Consider the following 17,928-nt stretch of genomic DNA (forward strand, 5'->3'; position numbering starts at 1 on the left):
ACGCATGATGGGGCAATGATTAACAATCGCAATAAATAAAAAGAAGCTCCCACTTACAGCAACAATCATGGAGTATAAAGGTCGTTGCGACAGCGAAGCCCCAAATATACCACATAGATAGATTGACCAAGATTGGCCAATAAAACGTAATAATAATCATAAAACATAATAATTACACGCGTTCCCGACACGTTTCACGCGATTTCAGAATCAATCCAATGGAAACACCAAGTGAACCCCACGAAGGAGGTGGGCGCAATTTTCCATTCTTGTGTTTTCTGAGGCACTTGCAGCTATTTGATAACAGTTTGGTCGTGATATTTTAAGCTACGAAAGAGTCCTTGCTTGTGTCATGCTCTGCTTTTGAGAAATTTGTTTTGTTCTTTGTCCGGCATTTGTCCCCCTTGCCTTGGTTCACATTATCAGGATTTGTGAGCTATAGTTTAGTTTCTTTCTTTTCACTGGATGAGTTTATAGCGATGAATCTATAACAATTGCCTGCGGAGCGTTGCAACCCCATTCTTCGTTAGTGCAACAATTTTTATTTCGTTTTAGTTAGAACAGGGGGCTCCTGGAGAGCATGAATGTCATTCACCCTAGTCTCATTATTTCCCCTTATGATGAATTGTTTTCATGTATTTCCGTATGCCCCCTGCTGTAACGGCTTATCGCTGTTGCAGGTAATTAGAATAATTAAAACATTGCAGTGGACATTTGAGTTTAGGTCTTAAGATGTAAGACGCGACAGCCTAACCTCGTAGTAAATAGAGAACTTCGAACTGACCTGTATGCAATCGTCATTCATGCTCTCAAAGCACTGAAGTTTAACCTAACAAAACTACCTGCCACGACTTTGTGTGATAGAAGGAGTTTGAGTGCGCAGATGCGGCTATTGACGACACCACGTACCCTTTCTGTCTTCTGCGGAGCAGTAATAATGTCGCCAAGCCTACGGGCCGGCCTTCTCCTTTGCACATTCTGGTTTGAATAACTACGTCCGATTACAGCTTTAGGAGCGAGTTCTCTTTTGTTGGCGCAGACGTACTTCCCGGTTGATGGAAACTTTATTCTGTAGTCTGTTCATGAGCACGGCTGATACAAGACACTTAAAGTTTAAGGAAAGTCACCGATGAGCCGAGTAACGGCATCAATTTTACAGTGGCTCACTGGCGCATGCACCAACTGCGGGAGAACCAAGTTATTGCGAAGATGCGACGCATTCCTAATCGCCACGCACAATTTATGTCAAAGCATTCGACGGAGCATTATTACCCTGATTCCCACTATCCACTAACCATTCGTATCTGAATGCCTGAGCTGTAGTTTCCGTTTGGCAGTGGTAACGTATTTTCGTGGACACTTGATTACCCCGGGAAAAATGAAAAACTCAGCCTAATGACTCTATCGCGTTAATAAATAACTTGGTGCGTTTATAGCTTGGAATACTCCCGTCCGCGTAATCATGTTGCCGTAAACACGTCACCAGACCTCCTATTGTAGTAGCTGACGTAAAAGTTCTCAGAATAGAACGAAAGAGTCTACATTCAAAATAAGGCATCTGAATCGTATCGTCCTTAAGGCTTTTTTCAGTGACTTGGTACTAGCAAAATGAACCGGGCGTTCAAGGAACGACTGAGCCAGTGATGCGTCGTAAGCACTTGTTAAGTAGATGGCTAATTCATTTTTTTACGTTGTGATTCGCAAATGCCCACCCGCGGGTTCCGCCGGTACTCAAGACTTTCCATGGTGCCTCAGGCTGCCTGTAGTTACTCACGTGATGACCGACTGGGAACATATCCGGTTGCTAGACTTTAGGATTTGCTCCTCTGAGGACTACACGGGCTGGTGTTACTAACCTCGCGCTTAGAATCTAAAGTCATGGTTCTGTTCACGTCAGTGGGCAGCAAGCTTGTGAGAGGGGAAATTGTGCAGGCATATTTTTCGAACGCTTTGCAGAGGTCAAGCTATCATATCTCGTTACCCCGTTTCCTGACTCAGTAAGAGTGCCTAGGGGGATCAGGATACCTATGGGCATTGCTTCCTTCTATACCCGAGGGAAAGCGAAGAAAACAAATACCGGTGCATTGTCCACCACATTTAAGGACCAACTGAAGCTGAAACACAAAAGGATGTGGCTGTGATGACTTACATGCCCTCCATGTCCGATAGTCAAACAGACACTAAGCGATTTGTTAACATTGCGGGATTACTAACGCAAAATTGTAGTCGCGACGCTGTGGGGCATGGTTAGACCACTCTCCCCGCATTTAAGCGAACTTATTTACTGGAAATATATATCCCAAAATGGGGTCTTGCGGCTGCTTCCTTCATGCCAGTTTCGATTACGTTTCGCGTGACGTAAGAAAAAGATGGCTTGCCTAACTGTGCTACTGCCCGGCGCACCGACCCTCTGACAGAATCCGTCGGCAAAGCGTTAAGATTCCGGGGCCAGGTGGTCGTCGCAACTCCTCCGCACGGTTGAAACTAAGGCGCGACACGATTTCCAACTGGAGGAATGTGCTTTTATTTCGTTAGGTTGTAGATTCTAATAATGTGTAAATTCTAGTAGCTGCACACAACCATACATGCTGCGCTTCGATGACTGGTATGATAGTACAAATATCTAACGCCAATTGAAAGCTGTAGAAGATTCATCAAAATTAATATAGGTACTCAAGAAATAAATTCAGCCAAAACTTTTTCTGCACAGAGTAAAACCAGGATGCAGGAAGCATTTTTTGCGGTTGGTGAAGGATCAGTGGTCAGCAATACGACCACATTTCTCTGAGCATTTTTCTGTAAGAAATGCATCCGCTAGACACAAGACATTGTGTGAATTTGAGGGACACCTAATGCACGAGCACTAGGATAAAAATATTCATCTAGGCCTCTTCAAATGAAGTCTCAAAAAATTGTATGCTGGCTATACGTAAATACTTTACATTCCCGGCACCGGAAGCGCAGGCTCGTGGCTGAGTTTGCAGAATGCGTGCCGACTGACGCTGAAGCGCTAGGAAGTTTTCGTTAAAGTGCTGTTGCCATAAGCCCCGACTGGTTGCGGGTAGTGGGCACAGTCCCGAATAAGGCGACACTTGGCCGGATGTGAATATGCCTCTTACAATACATGCATTCTTCAGGAGAGCTCCAAAGGTGGGGTAAAAGCGCATCGTATTGAGTGTCTGCAGCGATGCGGAGGGCGTTCATCAACGGCGTACGCCCCGGCTAGTGATTGCTCCCATTGAAGCCGTACTGGTACTCTTATCTGACGCATTTTACAGCCGCAAACATGGCAGAAGCGCGTTATACGACGAGAAAAAATCCAAAACGATACGAAGCGCAACTAATAACTGATTTATTAACGCAAATAGAACACATGCATACGTGTTTGTATGAAAAAAGCTCGCAAAAAATGAAGCTAGGCGATACGTGATAAAACTTGACACGGTTTCGCATGGAGCGCATGCTCTGTTGTTGCTGCGACAAGAAGGCTGTTTTCCTTTTTGAAATGTCGATCGATGGAGGGCTGACGTATTCTCCTTCTTTCCCAGACACCACACTGTAGGTTTCCCAAATTTCAGGCTCCATCTTGATCCTTGAGCTCCGGAGCACTCACGTTTTACAGCACTGCACCATGCATTCAGATGTTGCACAATGCTGTTCCAAGATGCGTTGCGCGTTTATGAATGAGCACACGTACTTTCGTTCCCGGAGCCACCCACTTAGGAAGCGACACTTCATTGCGAGGTATGCAGGGTACCCGGATGCACGGTACTCGGGCAAAGTCATTGCATCAGTCGCAGAAAAAGTGTTAAAGATGGCATGGAATGACTGAAAGCGCTAAAAGATGGCAAAAAAAACCAAAAAAGGGCAGTGGTGTTACCATCGCACAGTCTAAAAAAGATGGCTGGCGCACACGACGTGCGTGTTGTCTGTTGGCATGAATAGCATGGATGCATGGCAATATCACTGGCCTTTTTTGTTTCTTTTTTCTTTTTACCAGGGCTATATAAGCTGCGATATAAATAAATATAATGATCCTGACACGGTTTTATTACATTTTTGATGGTTCTGTTTTTTACTCTGAACGTGTGGGGCACTCTTCCGACATACTGAAGTAGCGCTGCGTAGGCTTCGGATAGAGCACATAGATGCAACTAACTCGTATCGCCTCTCTACTTTAAAGACCACTGTGTGTAAGCGATGCAGAGACTCTATTCGTACTTCACATTCTAATCACGTGAACGGCACTCGCCCCAATACGACGCATACAGTTTTCCAACTCCACAAAGAACAAATCCTACTCTACCCATCGTTGTTTTTTGGAAACGACACCATGGTTTCTATAAAACGTGTTTTTGAGAATTTGGCAAAAGTAATTGTCCAAACTTCCTTTCCTCTGATGCATAATTAAAAATTGGCCCTTTGCACCAGCCATCAACATTGTCTTTATTTGTATGTACTATTTGTCTGGCTTGCAGGTCTTAGGCTTTTTGCCCAAACTAGCATTGCTCCCTACAAATCCAACAACATAATCATCATAATTCCTTTCTCTGCTGGGTTCCTGCACCTATAGAAGGTGTGCCATCCAGTCGAGTATTTCGCATTCCCAAATGCTGGCCTCGTTACCGTGATGTCAATAATTGTGGTCGCTAGATTGCTAGAGGTTTTTTCTCGTTTTCACGCACGCACACCCATATAAAACTCTTATTTCTGTCTCCCTCTCTCTCACTCTCTGTATTTGTATATGGATATATAAATATATATATATATATATAGATATATATGTTTTTTATATATCTATAAATAAATAAATAAATATATATATATATAAATATATATATATATACATATATATATATATATTTATACACATATATATATACATATAAATAGAAATAAGGATTGGCAGTCGAGAAAACCTCGGAAAGCATATTATCATCATCATCACCAGCCTGTCTACGCCCACTGCAGGGCAAAGGCATCTCCCATTATTCTCCATTTACCTCGGTCCTGTGCCAACTGTGACCAATTTATCCCCGCAAACTTCTTGATCTCATCTGCCCATCTAACTTTCTGCCGCCCCCTGCAGTGCTTGCCTTCTCTAGGGATCCACTCTGTTACCCTTAATGACCAGCGGTTATCTTGCCTTCGCATTACATGCCCTGCCCAAGTTCATTTCTTCTTCTTAATTTCTACTAATATGTCTTTAACACCAGTTTGCTCCCTGACCCACTCCGCTCTCTTCTTGTCCCTTAATGTTACACCTATCATTTTCCGCTCCATTGCCCGCTGAGTCGTTCTCAATTTAAGTTGAACCCTCTTAGTGAGCCTCCAAGTTTCTGCCCCGTAGGTGAGTACCGGTAAGATGCAGCTGTAATACACTTTTTTCTTCAACGACAATGGTAGGCTGCTATTCATTATCTGATAATGTCTGCCATATGCACCCCACCCCATTCTGATCCTTCTAATTATCTCTGCCTCATGGTTGGGATCTGGGGTAACAACTTGACCTAAGTATATATATTCGCTAACCACTTCCACTGCCTCGCCATCTATCTCAAACTGCTGTGCTGTCCCGAGGTTATTGATCATTACTTTAGTTTTCTGCATATTAATTTTCAGGCCCACGGTTCTACTCTGTTCGCCCAGTGCGGAAAGCATGCTTTGCAATTCGTCCCCCGAGGTACTTAGCAAGGCAACGTCATCAGCAAATCTGAGGTTACTGAGGTATTCTCCATTAACCCTTACTCCCACCTGTTCCCAATCCAACGTTCTGAATGCTTCTTGTAAGCATGCTGTGAATAACATTGGAGAGATTGTGTCTCCTTGTCTGACACCCTTCCTTATAGGTATTTTACTGCTCTCCTTATGGAGGATGATGGTAGCTGTAGACCCATTATAGATATCCTCTAGTGTTCTTACATAATGCTCATCTACCCCCTGGTTACGTAATGCCTGAATGACTGCTAGGGTTTCAACCAAGTCAAATGCTTTCTCATAATCTATGAAGGCTATATATAGGGGTTGAGTATACTCAGCGCACTTCTCTATCACCTCATTGATCGTGTGAATATGGTCCATTGTTGAATAACCTTTACGGAACCCTGCTTGTTCTTTAGGTTGACTGAAATCTAAGGTTGCAGAGATTAGGTTAGCGATTACCTTGGTAAATACCTTGTAGACGACTGACAGTAAGCTGATCGGCCTATAGTTTTTCAAGTCCTTCATGTCGCCTTTCTTATAGATTAGGATGATGTTCGCGTTCTTCCAAGATTCCGGTACCATTGCGGTCATTAGGCATTGCGTATACAGGTTTGCCAGTTTTTCAAGTACAATTTCTCCGCCATCCTTCAAGAGGTCTGCTGTTATCTGATCCTCACCAGGTGCTTTGCCCCCTTTCATTTCTTTCAAAGCCTTCCTTACTTCTTCGGTCGTTACTGGTGGGATGTCTATCTCCTCTGAACTACTGTCTCGTTCGGCATTATCCTGTATGTCCCGGCTACTGTACAGATCCCTATAGAACTCCTCGGCCACTGTGACTATTTTATCCCTATTTGTGATGACATTGCCTTGCTTATCCTTAAGTGCATGCATCTGATTTTTCCCCACGCCAAGACGTCTCTTTACTGCTTTCAGGCTACCTCCGTTCTTTACAGCGTATTCGATCCTCTCCATAATATACTTCCGTATGTCAGCTGTCTTGCGCTTATTGATTAACTTCGAGAGCTCTGCTAGTTCTATTTTGTCAGCTGCGGTAGAGATTCTCATGGTTTGCCGTTTTCTGATTAGATCTTTCGTCTCCTGTGAAAGTTTACCAGTATCCTGTCTAGCCATAGTGCCCCCGACTTCTACTGCACACTCCGTGAGAATGCGTGTAAGGTTGTCACTGGCTTTCTGTGTCGTAAGCTCGGCTTCCTCGTTAAGGGCGGAATATCGGTTCTGCAGCGCGATCCTGAATTCTTCTACTTTACGTCTTACTGTTTGCTCATTTATGGGCTTCTTTCGTACTAGCTTGTTGCGGTCCCTCCTCAACTCTAGCCTAATTCGAGATCTTACCATACGGTGGTCACTACACCTTACCCTTCCGAGCACTTCCACATCCTGCACGACGCCAGGGTTATCGCATAATATGAGGTCTATTTCATTTTTGTGCTCCCCATTCGGGCTCCTCCAAGTCCACTTCCGACTCTCCCGTTTACAGAAGAAGGTATTCATTATGCGTAGGTTATTCCGTTCTGCAAACTCAACTAGTAGGTCCCCCCTGCTATTTCTACAGCCCAAACCATAGTTCCCAACTGCCTTGTCTCCAGCCTGATTCTTGCCTACTTTAGCATTGAAGTCCCCCATAACTACAGTATACTGCGTTTTTACTTTAGCCATTGCCGATTCCACATCTTCATAGAAACGTTCCACTACTTGGTCGTCGTGGCTGGATGTGGGCGCGTAGCCCTGCACCACCTTGAGCTTGTACCTCTTATTGAGCCTAATTACAACAACTGCTACCCTTTCGTTAATGCTGTAGTATTCGTCTATGTTGCCAGCTATGCTTTTATTGACTAGAAATCCCACTCCCAGTTCTCTTCTGTCCTCTAGACCACGGTAACATAAGACGTGTCCATTTTTCAGCACCGTAAAGGCTTCGCCTGCCCTCCTCACCTCGCTAAGCCCTATTACATCCCATTTAATGCCCTCTATTTCCTCGAACAACACCTCGAGACTTGCTTCGCTAGATAAGGTTCGCACGTTAAACGTTGCCAGGTTCAGATTCCATTGGCGGCCTGTCCGGATCCAGTGATTCTTAGCACCCTCTGCTGCGTCACAGGTCTGACCGCCGCCGTGGTCAGTTGCTTCGCAGCCGCTGGGGACTGAGGGCCGAGGGTTAGTTGGCGTATTCATGGGAGGTTGTGGCCGGTACTACACCAGGGTGGCCAATCCTGCTCTGGTGAGGGAGTGCATTACCGGCAATGGTCGCCGGGGTCAGGCCGCACCCCAAGCCCCTTTGTGCAATTCCATCAATACGCGGACTTTTTTTTTTTTTTTTAATCCGGTGGGAATTGTCCGGCACTGGGATTCGAACCACGGTCCTTCTGCACGCGAGGCGGGTGTTCTACCTCTACGCCATCGCTGCAAGCAAATAAATAAATAAATATATACATCGCCGCTGCAAATAAATAAATAAATATATATATATATAAATATATATATATATATATATCTATATATATATATATTTATACACATATATATATACATATATATAGAAATAAGGGTTGGCAGTCGAGAAAACCTCGGAAAGCATATATATATATATATATATATATATATATATATATATATATATATATATATATATATATATATATATATATATATATATGTATGAATATATATATATATGTATGTATGAATATATATACATATATATATATATATATATATATATATATATATATATATATATATATATATATATATATATATATATATATATATATATATATATATATATATATATATATATATATATATATATATATATACAGACAGAAATAACAGTTGGCAGTGAAGAAAACCTCTGAAAGCAGACGGGAGGACGTGGTAGGTCATTAAAACAGATAAGGAATTGGGAAAGGAGGAAAGACAGTGGTGAATTTTTCTCCGCATTATTTCCTTCTTTCCAAATTCTTTATCTGTTCTAATGACCTACCACATCCTCCCCTGTGTTTTCTGATGTTTTGTTAACTGCCAACTCTTATTTCTGTCTCAATTCAACGAGCCCTCATTTCGGTTTCTCATTCGCTAAATGCATAGCGAGGGCCTCGGTTATGGCAGTCTTGCTGCCATAGGAAGCTTAAGAGGGTTTAACGCTGGTCGACCACTCTTGACATGTCGTAGACTATCGAGTCACGGCCCGGTTAAAAAGAAGGTCCCCTTCACCCCGAGTAGTCCGAGTGGCGCTGGGTACCACCCCGAAGCGCAGGAATAAAAAAACTTTAACATAAATACCCGCGAAAGTTGGGGGGGGAATCGCCCCGCCGGTAGCGTAGTGGCTATCGCACCCGAATGGTATTCTGGAGGTCGTCGGTTCAGATCCCATCTGGCGGGCATTTTTTCTCACTTTCTTTCTTTTCAAATTGTTTATCTGTTTTAATGACCTATCACATCCTTCCCTTTGCTTTCCGAGGTTTTCTTGACTACCAACTCCTATTTCTATCTCTATACAACCAGCCCCGCATTTCTGAATCTGATTAGGTGTGTGTGTGTGTATATATATATATATATATATATATATATATATATATATATATATATATATATAGAGCGACTAAGAGAATTGTTGGAAAGTAGGGGCTCGGTGAAATAAGACAGAAAATAAGGGTTGGCAGTCAAGAAAACCTCGAAAAGCCAAGGGGTGGTTGTGGTGGGTCATAGAAACAGATGAAGAATTTTTTGAGTCAGAAAGGAATTGGTGAAAAAATGCCCGCCGGTTGGGATCCGAACCCAAACCTCCGGAATACCGGTCTGGTGCGATAACCACTACGCTACTGGCGGGGCTGTTTCCCCACCAGTTTCTCGGGTACTTATGTTAACGTATTTTTTGTTTTCTGTTGTGGCAGTCTTGGTGCCAAAGGTAGCTTAACAGGGTTCAACGCTGGTCGACCACTCTAGACATGTCGTATGCACTCGAGGCACGCCCCGGGGTTTTAAAAAGGAGGTCCCCTTCACACCGTGTAGTTCGAGTGACGCTGGCTACCACCCCCAAGTAAAGGAAATAAAAATGCCTTATCATAAATACCTGAGGAGCTGGTGGGGAAACAGCCCCGCCGGTAGCGTAGTGGTTATCGCACCAGATCGGTATTCTGGAGGTCGTAGGTTAGGATACCATCCGGCGGAAATTTTTTCATCAATTTCTTTCTGACTCAAAAAATTCTTCTGTTTCTATGACCCACCACAACCTCCTGCTTGCTTTCCGAGGTTCTCTTGACAGCCAACCCTTATTTTCTGTCCTAGATATATATGTGTGTATATATATACACACACACATATATATAGATATATATAAATATATATATATATCAGCGGACATGTGGGTTTGACTACCGCTTCCGGAAAAAACGGCGGATTTTTTTCGACCTATATTTGCAAAGAAACATGACAAACTCACGGCATTCGGTACTATTAAATATTAACGAAACAGCCGAATAGCACTGGCAATGACGACTCAAACCTTGATAAGTGTCTTTACCGAGTCCCTCGTCCCGAATCTTTCTGTTATATATATATATATATATATATATATATATATATATCTCTATTGAAAGGGGGTTTTATTGGGAGCGAAGCGCAGTCTAAAAAACTGGTAGGCCAGGCTATGTCGGGCAGACTGGTCTTCTGCTTCTTCTGTCTCGCGGCCGCTGCTAGTGATGATTCGTGAACCAGCCATACGGGTGGGTTAGCGAGTGGTTGCACCAATTTCTCATTTCATTACCCCCCCCCCCCGGAGAAGAGAGGGCCATCTTCGCTGTTGCGTCATGGCGCGGAAGAAACGATCGGTTCGTGGTAAGGCTTCAAACGCTGCACGTGCACAGTTTCACGACAACGCCTTCGGTGGTCCGCAGAAGGGGTCATAGGCTCTACAACGTAATTGACTGGCGAAACCCGTTCAATAACGCGGTGAGGTGCGTGATATTTTTACAGGAGCTTGCTGGATAATCCCGGATAATCCCGGTGTAGTAGAGGGCAGCAACGTCATCATGGGGAAACTTTTGTCTCCACTTTTCTTCGGCAGTGAAACGTCACTCCAGTTGTCGGCAGTCTTCCGCGCGCTTCGTGGCATCATAAAGGGGCGTACAATCTGATGGATCGGGTCGGTAGGGCAGGATGGTTTACAGAGTACACGAGGCCTCACGTCCGTACAGCAGAAAATAGGGAGAGAAACCCGTTGTGGCTTGGGTGGCGGTATATATCCGTAGGTGACATAGGGTATTACGAGGTTCCAGGTCTGGTGATCGTCGGCGACGTACTTGGCGACCATATCCCCTAGCGTCCGATTGAACCGTTCTGTCAGGGCGTTTGTTTGTGGATGGTAGTCAGTGGTGCGATGCAAGACGCGACATGACTTGAGCACTGCTTCAACAACTTGGGACAGGAACACGCGTCCGCGATCACTAAGGAGCTCGCGAGGTGCTCCATGTCGCAAAATAAAGTGACTGAGAATAAAAGAAGCGACGTCTCCTGCTGCAGCCGTGGCCAATGACGCAGTCTCGTCATAGCGCGTCAGGTGGTCGATACCTACAATAATCCAGCGGTTCCCTCTGGGCGTACAGGGCAGAGGTCCATAGAGGTCATTGCGAACACTGTCGAAGGGTTTCGCTGGACACGGTAACGGTTGTAAGGGACCGACTGAAGTACCGGGAGAAGACTTGCGGCACTAGCACTTGGCACATGGCTGGACGTACATCCTAACGAAGTTGTACATGCCACGCCAGTAATAACGCAAACGGACCCGCTGGTACGTCTGCAACACACCCGCGGGAGCGCAGGTTGGGTCAGAATGAAGAGAAGCAGAAATGTCCGCACGGCGATGGCGCGGGATAAGAAGTAGCCATTTGTCCCTCATCGAGGATGTTGCGGCGGTAAAGAAGGCAGGCACGCAGTGCGAAGTGGGGAGCTTGTCTGCGAAGGGCACGGGATCCTTGGTGAGGGAATGGCCCAAAGAGGACGGAAATAATTGAAGAGATCCATGGATCCTTGTGTTTCTCAGTGTATAAATCTTCGAAAGAGAGAGCAGAAAGAACGCTGTCCTCAGCAAAAACACAGGCAACCTCAGACTGAAGCGGCGATCGGGACAGAGCGTCAGCGCAGCAGAGCGTATGGTGGTCCGTGACGACGTGGAAAGTTCGGGCGTAGAAATAGGGTCGAAACTTTCGCAACACCCATACAATGGCCAGACACTCCTTTTCCGTCACGGAGTAGTTGCATGCCGCCTTTGTCAACGTGCGACTCGCATACGCTACAACGTACTCACTAAACCCAGGTTTCCGTTGTGCCAGAACTGCGCCGAAGCCAACTCCACAGGCGTCAGTGTGGATCTCCGTGGGAGCACCCGGATCGAAGTGCCGAACAATAGGCGTTGAAGTGAGGAGGCGCCGCAAGGTCATAAATGCGTCATCGCACGCTGGCGACCAGGCCGATATATCACCGGCGCCGTCAGCGAGAAGCCGTGTAAGCAGAGATATGATGGACGCGAAGTCCGGTACAAAGCGGAGGAAGAGCAGAGTCCGATGAAACTCTGTAAAGCCTTCACAGATGTCGGCCTCGGGAACTCGGCCACAGCCAGAAACTTGCTCTTGTCCGGGGGTATTCCGTCCCTACACATGACGTGACTCAAAATGGTGAGCTGACGCGCTGCAAAGTGGCACTTTTTAAGGTTGAGCTATAGCTGGGCGTTGGCGATACAGGTCAGTACTTGTTGGAAACGTGCAAGGTGCGTTTCAAAGTCAGGGGAAAAGACAACGATATCGTCAAGATAGCACAGGCAATTCTTCCACTTCAAACCTCGTAGCACACCGTTCATCATCCGCTCCAAAGTGGCACGGGCGTTACAGAGCCCGAACGGCATGACATTGAATTCAAAGAGGCCATCCGGGGTGATAAATACCGTTTCCAAGCGATCAGCATCCGCAACAGGCACCTTCCAGTATCCAGAGCGTAAGTCCAGGGAGGGACGAAAAGAATTCAGCGCCTTGTAGGCAATTGAGGGCATCATCAATGCGTGGTAGAGGGTAGATGTCGTTGCGCGTAATAGTGTTTAGCCGCTGATAGTCTACACACAATCTAATCGAACCGTCCTTCTTCTTTACGAGAACAACGGGGGAGGCGCATGGGCTGTTCGATGGTCGACTAATGTCCCGTTGGAGCATGTCACGTACTTCCTCGTCGATCACTTGACGCTCACTAGAAGACACCCTAGACGGTCGCTGCGGCAGCGGCGCATGCGATCCAGTGTCGATGGAATGGGGGAATGAGGGACGATAGAGGTACCGCCAAGCGAGGGTTGTGCGCAGTCGAACGACGAACGGAAACGGCTGAGGAGTTCCAGAAGTTGACATTTCTGCGCGGGCTCGAGAGCATCGTCGATTGAAGCACGAAACACGTCGTTGGAAAGTTGTGTCGTCGTAAAAGGGGCAAGCGCAGCAATGCCATGATCACGTGTATTGTCTGGGACGTCAACGACCCGAGAGGAGTCCATGGGCTCGACAATGCCAAGGCATTCTCCCCGTGGCAAGGAGCACGGGCTGGCGGATGGGTTTGTACGACCCAAAAGGAGTCCATGGGCTCGACAATGCCAAGGCATTCTCCCCGTGGCAAGGAGCACGGGCTGGCGGACGGGTTAGTAACAGTCATTCCAGTTTTCTTCCTTCTCTCTTTTTCCGCTCTTCGTGTTCACTCTTATCTTTTTCTCTTTTTTTGTTTTTTTTGTTTGTCACTCTCTTTTCTATTATATTGTATCATAACTTTGGAAACCTTTTCTAGTTCTCCGTCACAATCTTAAAATTAAGTAATGTTGCTTAGTGCCGGTGCTGTTTCAGCAATAACTTCTGTTTACCTTCTCCCCAAAACACGTGCCCAAAAATCGATTGGGAGATTTGAACGTTTGGATATTGCCCATAATCCGCAAAATAAGAAATACAATTCGGGGGTCTGCGTTATTACGCGAGCGTACATATCTTTGCCGTTGATATTACTCTTGGCCCCCGCGGACTGGTTGGATTTTTGACGCCTTGCAAATATATTTTTCCCTCCATTGCATCTACAGCCGTCTTCTAAGCCCGGCTACCGAAACCTCGGGATTTGTTTTCTCCGTTTTCCTCTCCATCCTCTTGAGCAGCTTGCGTTCTGGTTTGGCTGTAACCCCGCATCGCCCACTCAGCGGAGGGGAGACACCGACGACGCAAGGGTTGTCGCTGAGCTGCAAATGCAAAGTGGCAGCTCTTAACAAAGACCTGAAAACTCGGCGTAGCGCCCCGTTCTCGGAACGGTGGAATTGTGGAACGGTGGAATTGTGTGAACGGCGGAACGGTGGGACGGTGGAATTGTAGCGGACCATTTTCTTCTGCACGACCACAAATGTCCTTTAATTGCCTCATCTCCAGGAACGGGCCCATAAACGGGCGGTAAAATGTATTGTTCGCACTTTCGGAACTTATGGCGGGACACGCACTTTCAATCAACGGAAACGTGATCCCTCCGACCATCTGGGCGTTTGCATGGTGATGGATAGCTGCGGAATATATATTGCCTTCTCTCCTTTGTTCTACAACCCCACTTTCGGACGCTGTTGAGCTTTTCGCGTTTCCGCCACCACTCGAATTCCTGTTCAGTGCTCTTTCTTCTTCCTTTCTTGTTCATTTTTTCCCCAACTATCTTGGCATCTCTCTCTTCGTTGTTCATTTTTTGTTCATTTTTTGTTCGTTCTTCTAATAATCAGTATTCCCGCTTCGTCTTTGTGTTATTCACGTATGGTGTGTGTGGTATCGTTGGCCATTCGTAAACCCGTTTTCCGCTTTCCACATATATGCTCTCTTCCGAAGCGACCGAAGCCATCATTCCCGTAGGAGACTTGTCTTGAAGTCAAAACGTCGAAATAAACGGTCTGCTGTTGCTGTTACCGAGGTTTCTTACTTTGTCTATATATATATATATATATATATATATATATATATATATATATATATATATATATATATATATATATATACGATAGAAAGTGACAATGAAAAACACTATAATATTTATTCTAACCTTTCGAACGGGAGCCGGTCTTTTTCAAACATACAAAGAGGGCAGATCAACTGGGTTTAAATACAGTAAACTGTGGGCGGAACAAGAACATGTATCAATAAAAACGTAGTCTCTACGCGACACAGAAGCATACGAAGCCCCAGAACGAAAGGGGTGGGAAAAACGGGCGTTGGAGTGGTGCTGGAGAACAGAGGGGAAAGGGGGCGCAATCTAGAGAGGCGATGCTATAGGTAACAAGAAAGCGTTGCATGGCACCGAAAAAACCACGGGAAAGCAAGAAAGTGTGGGACTTAGGAGGGGCTCGTTTCGTGCTCGTCCCTTTACTGGAAATTAACTGGTTATACAAAAAGGGCGGGAGTGCCCAGAGTTAATTACGGACGCCTTGTGCAAGCGTTAACACACACAAAAAAAGAAAAGGAAGGAAGGAGCGGGAGGATTGAGGCAAGGGTGGTTGTTTGGCGGGAGGGGCGCGGGAACCGCAGCGGGAAAATGCGGGGATGAAAGAAGTTCGAAGAATGCCCCAAACGACACCAGGTGAAGTGAAATCGCAAAAACGTTTTCCTGCGTAAAACGTGACAGCCGTCCGCGAGTCGGACGCAGAAAGGCTAGTTCATGCAATGCAAGCACCATAGGATGCAAAGTAACGTAATTAGAGCTACATGACATAATTACCAAAAATTAGGTGTACATAAGGGTTAGTAACACTTACAAAAAGAGAGATATACAGTGCCACATGAAGTTTTTTTGAAGAGAATTCATGCAAGATCATATTCCCGATAGCGAGTTTTCCGTGTAAAAGCACACAAAATAGTAATAAAAAAATAAAGCAAGTTTTACACTGGTGAAATATATGTACAATGTTGCCTAAACGTTACGGCAACGATACACAAGCAGTACACTGACACAGTACAAAGTACATTACGTACAGAATACACTATACAAAGATTTGAAAAAAAAGAGAAAAGAAGAAGTAAAAACGCTTCTCTTTCAGTACAAAATTTTCTCAGTTGGTCGCTGCATCAGCCTTCTCCGGTGCCTGATAGGGCAAGCAAGATAATGGGCTTTGTTTTCTTGTATATAAAAACACACACACAAACACATATCTGCAAGTATATACATGGCTCATTTTTCGGTATCTCCGAGGCAGCTCGCCATGCGCTATCGGACGCGCATATTAAGCCTCCATGTCCACAAAAATACGTCACTTCTGCCATCGGAAGCTATGACTGAGGCAGGAAAAATCGAGGGCTGGCCCAAATCTGTAAAGTGGCGCACGTGCAAATAAAGTGTATAATGGAGGGCGAAGATTTTACGGCAGATCGAGGGCATCGGTGTATTGGTGTATTAAATGCAGGTTGTGGCAATACAACACCAGGGTGGCTAATAGTGCTGTGGTGAAGGAGTGCGTTTCGAGCAATGGTCCCCGAGCTCAGGCCGCACCTAACGCCTCATTCTGCAATTGTATCAACACGCGGATTTTTTTTGAGTGGGAATTGTCTTGCACCGTGATTAGAACCACGGTACATCTGCGCGCGAGGCGGAGGTTCTGCCTCTACGCCACCGCTACGCCATAAGTATTCAGTTGGGAACAACTCAGAGACATAGGTAATAGAGAATACCTCAGTAACCTCATATTTGTTGATGACGTTGCCTGGCCAAGTAACCCGAGGGATGATTTGCAAAGCAGGCATAACACACTGAAAAAATACAGCAGAATCGTGGACCTGCGAATAATTACGGAGAAAACTAAAGTAATGATCAATAACTTCGGGAGAGCAAAGTGGTTAGAGATAGGTGGCGAGGCAGTGCAAGCGGTAGGCGAATATATGAACATAGGCCAAGTTGTGAACCCGAATTCCAATCACGAGGGAGTGATATTTAGAATGATAAGAATGGGGTGGAGTGCATTCGGGAAGTATTCCCAGATGATGTATGGCAGCCTACCATTGTCCCTGAAGAGGAAAGTGTGTGACACCTTCATTTTACCGGTAGTCACCTATGGGACACAAACTTTGAGGCTCACTAAACGGGTTCGACCTAAATTGTGGATAACTCAGCCAGCAATGCATAGAAGATGATAGGTGGGACATTAAAGGAAACGAAGAGAGCAGAGCGGGTCAGGGAACAAACGCGCGTAAAGTATTTATTAGTAGAAATTAAGAAGATGAAATGGGCGTGGCCAGTGTCTGTAATGCGAAGGCAAGATAACAGGTGGCCTAAGGGTAACAGATTTGATCCCTAGAAAAAGCGGGCGTGGCAGGGGCGACAGAAAGTTTTATGGGCAGAAGAGATCAAGATGTGTGCCGGGGTAAATTGGTCGCAGTTAGCACAGGACCAGGAAAATGGGAGGTTAATGGGAGAAGCCTTTGCCCTGCAGTGGGCGTAGATAGGACGACAACGATGATGATGATGATGATGATGATGATTATGATGATGATAATGTATCGCAATACACAAGTCCACCCCAGTGAATTTGGGCTGCTTTTAAATGATATGATAGCACCAGAAGGAAAAATGAGTCGGAGGGTATTTAGGGCAAGCTATTTTTTATTCAGTGAGCCATCTTGTCAGTGAAGTGGCTGATGCCATGTCACCAAATGTCAGTATAATTTTTTGAAAACATATTAGTATTTGCCTTCTCACATACACCTTTTTAAACCAATTTCAATTTCTTGCAAAGCTGCCTCAGCGACGGTTAAGCCTCGTATGGCTTCATAGCCCAAGATTTTCAGGGAGAACCACTTTAGAAACGCTCGAGCAAGCTCTGTACTGTTGAAGGAGTACGCATTCCAGCCCAAGTGACATCTTGTGCTGAAATCCTGTTAGGCAACGTGAAACGCAAAAACACTGCCACCTGCAACAACTGGTGCATGATAGAAACTTGAGAATTCACAAGCATTTTAAGAAATCCTGATGATTCATAATGATGTAGCAAATGTTTTGATGTTATAAGATATATCTCCCCATTGAAGGCACGCATACGCGTTTTTTCAACAAAAGGACGCGAAGGGCATCCTCTTGCTGATTGGGGAGCTTTGTCTCGTAGTCCAATTCAACGTGAATAGATCTGTCATGTAGGCTTCTGTGCCACTGCTTGTTCTTTCAGACTGGTATTACAACTTT

The sequence above is a fragment of the Haemaphysalis longicornis genome, unplaced genomic scaffold (genome assembly GCF_048455015.1).
Source record: "Haemaphysalis longicornis isolate Haplotype H1 unplaced genomic scaffold, Haemaphysalis longicornis Haplotype H1 scaffold_6, whole genome shotgun sequence".
In the NCBI taxonomy this organism is placed as follows: domain Eukaryota; kingdom Metazoa; phylum Arthropoda; class Arachnida; order Ixodida; family Ixodidae; genus Haemaphysalis; species Haemaphysalis longicornis.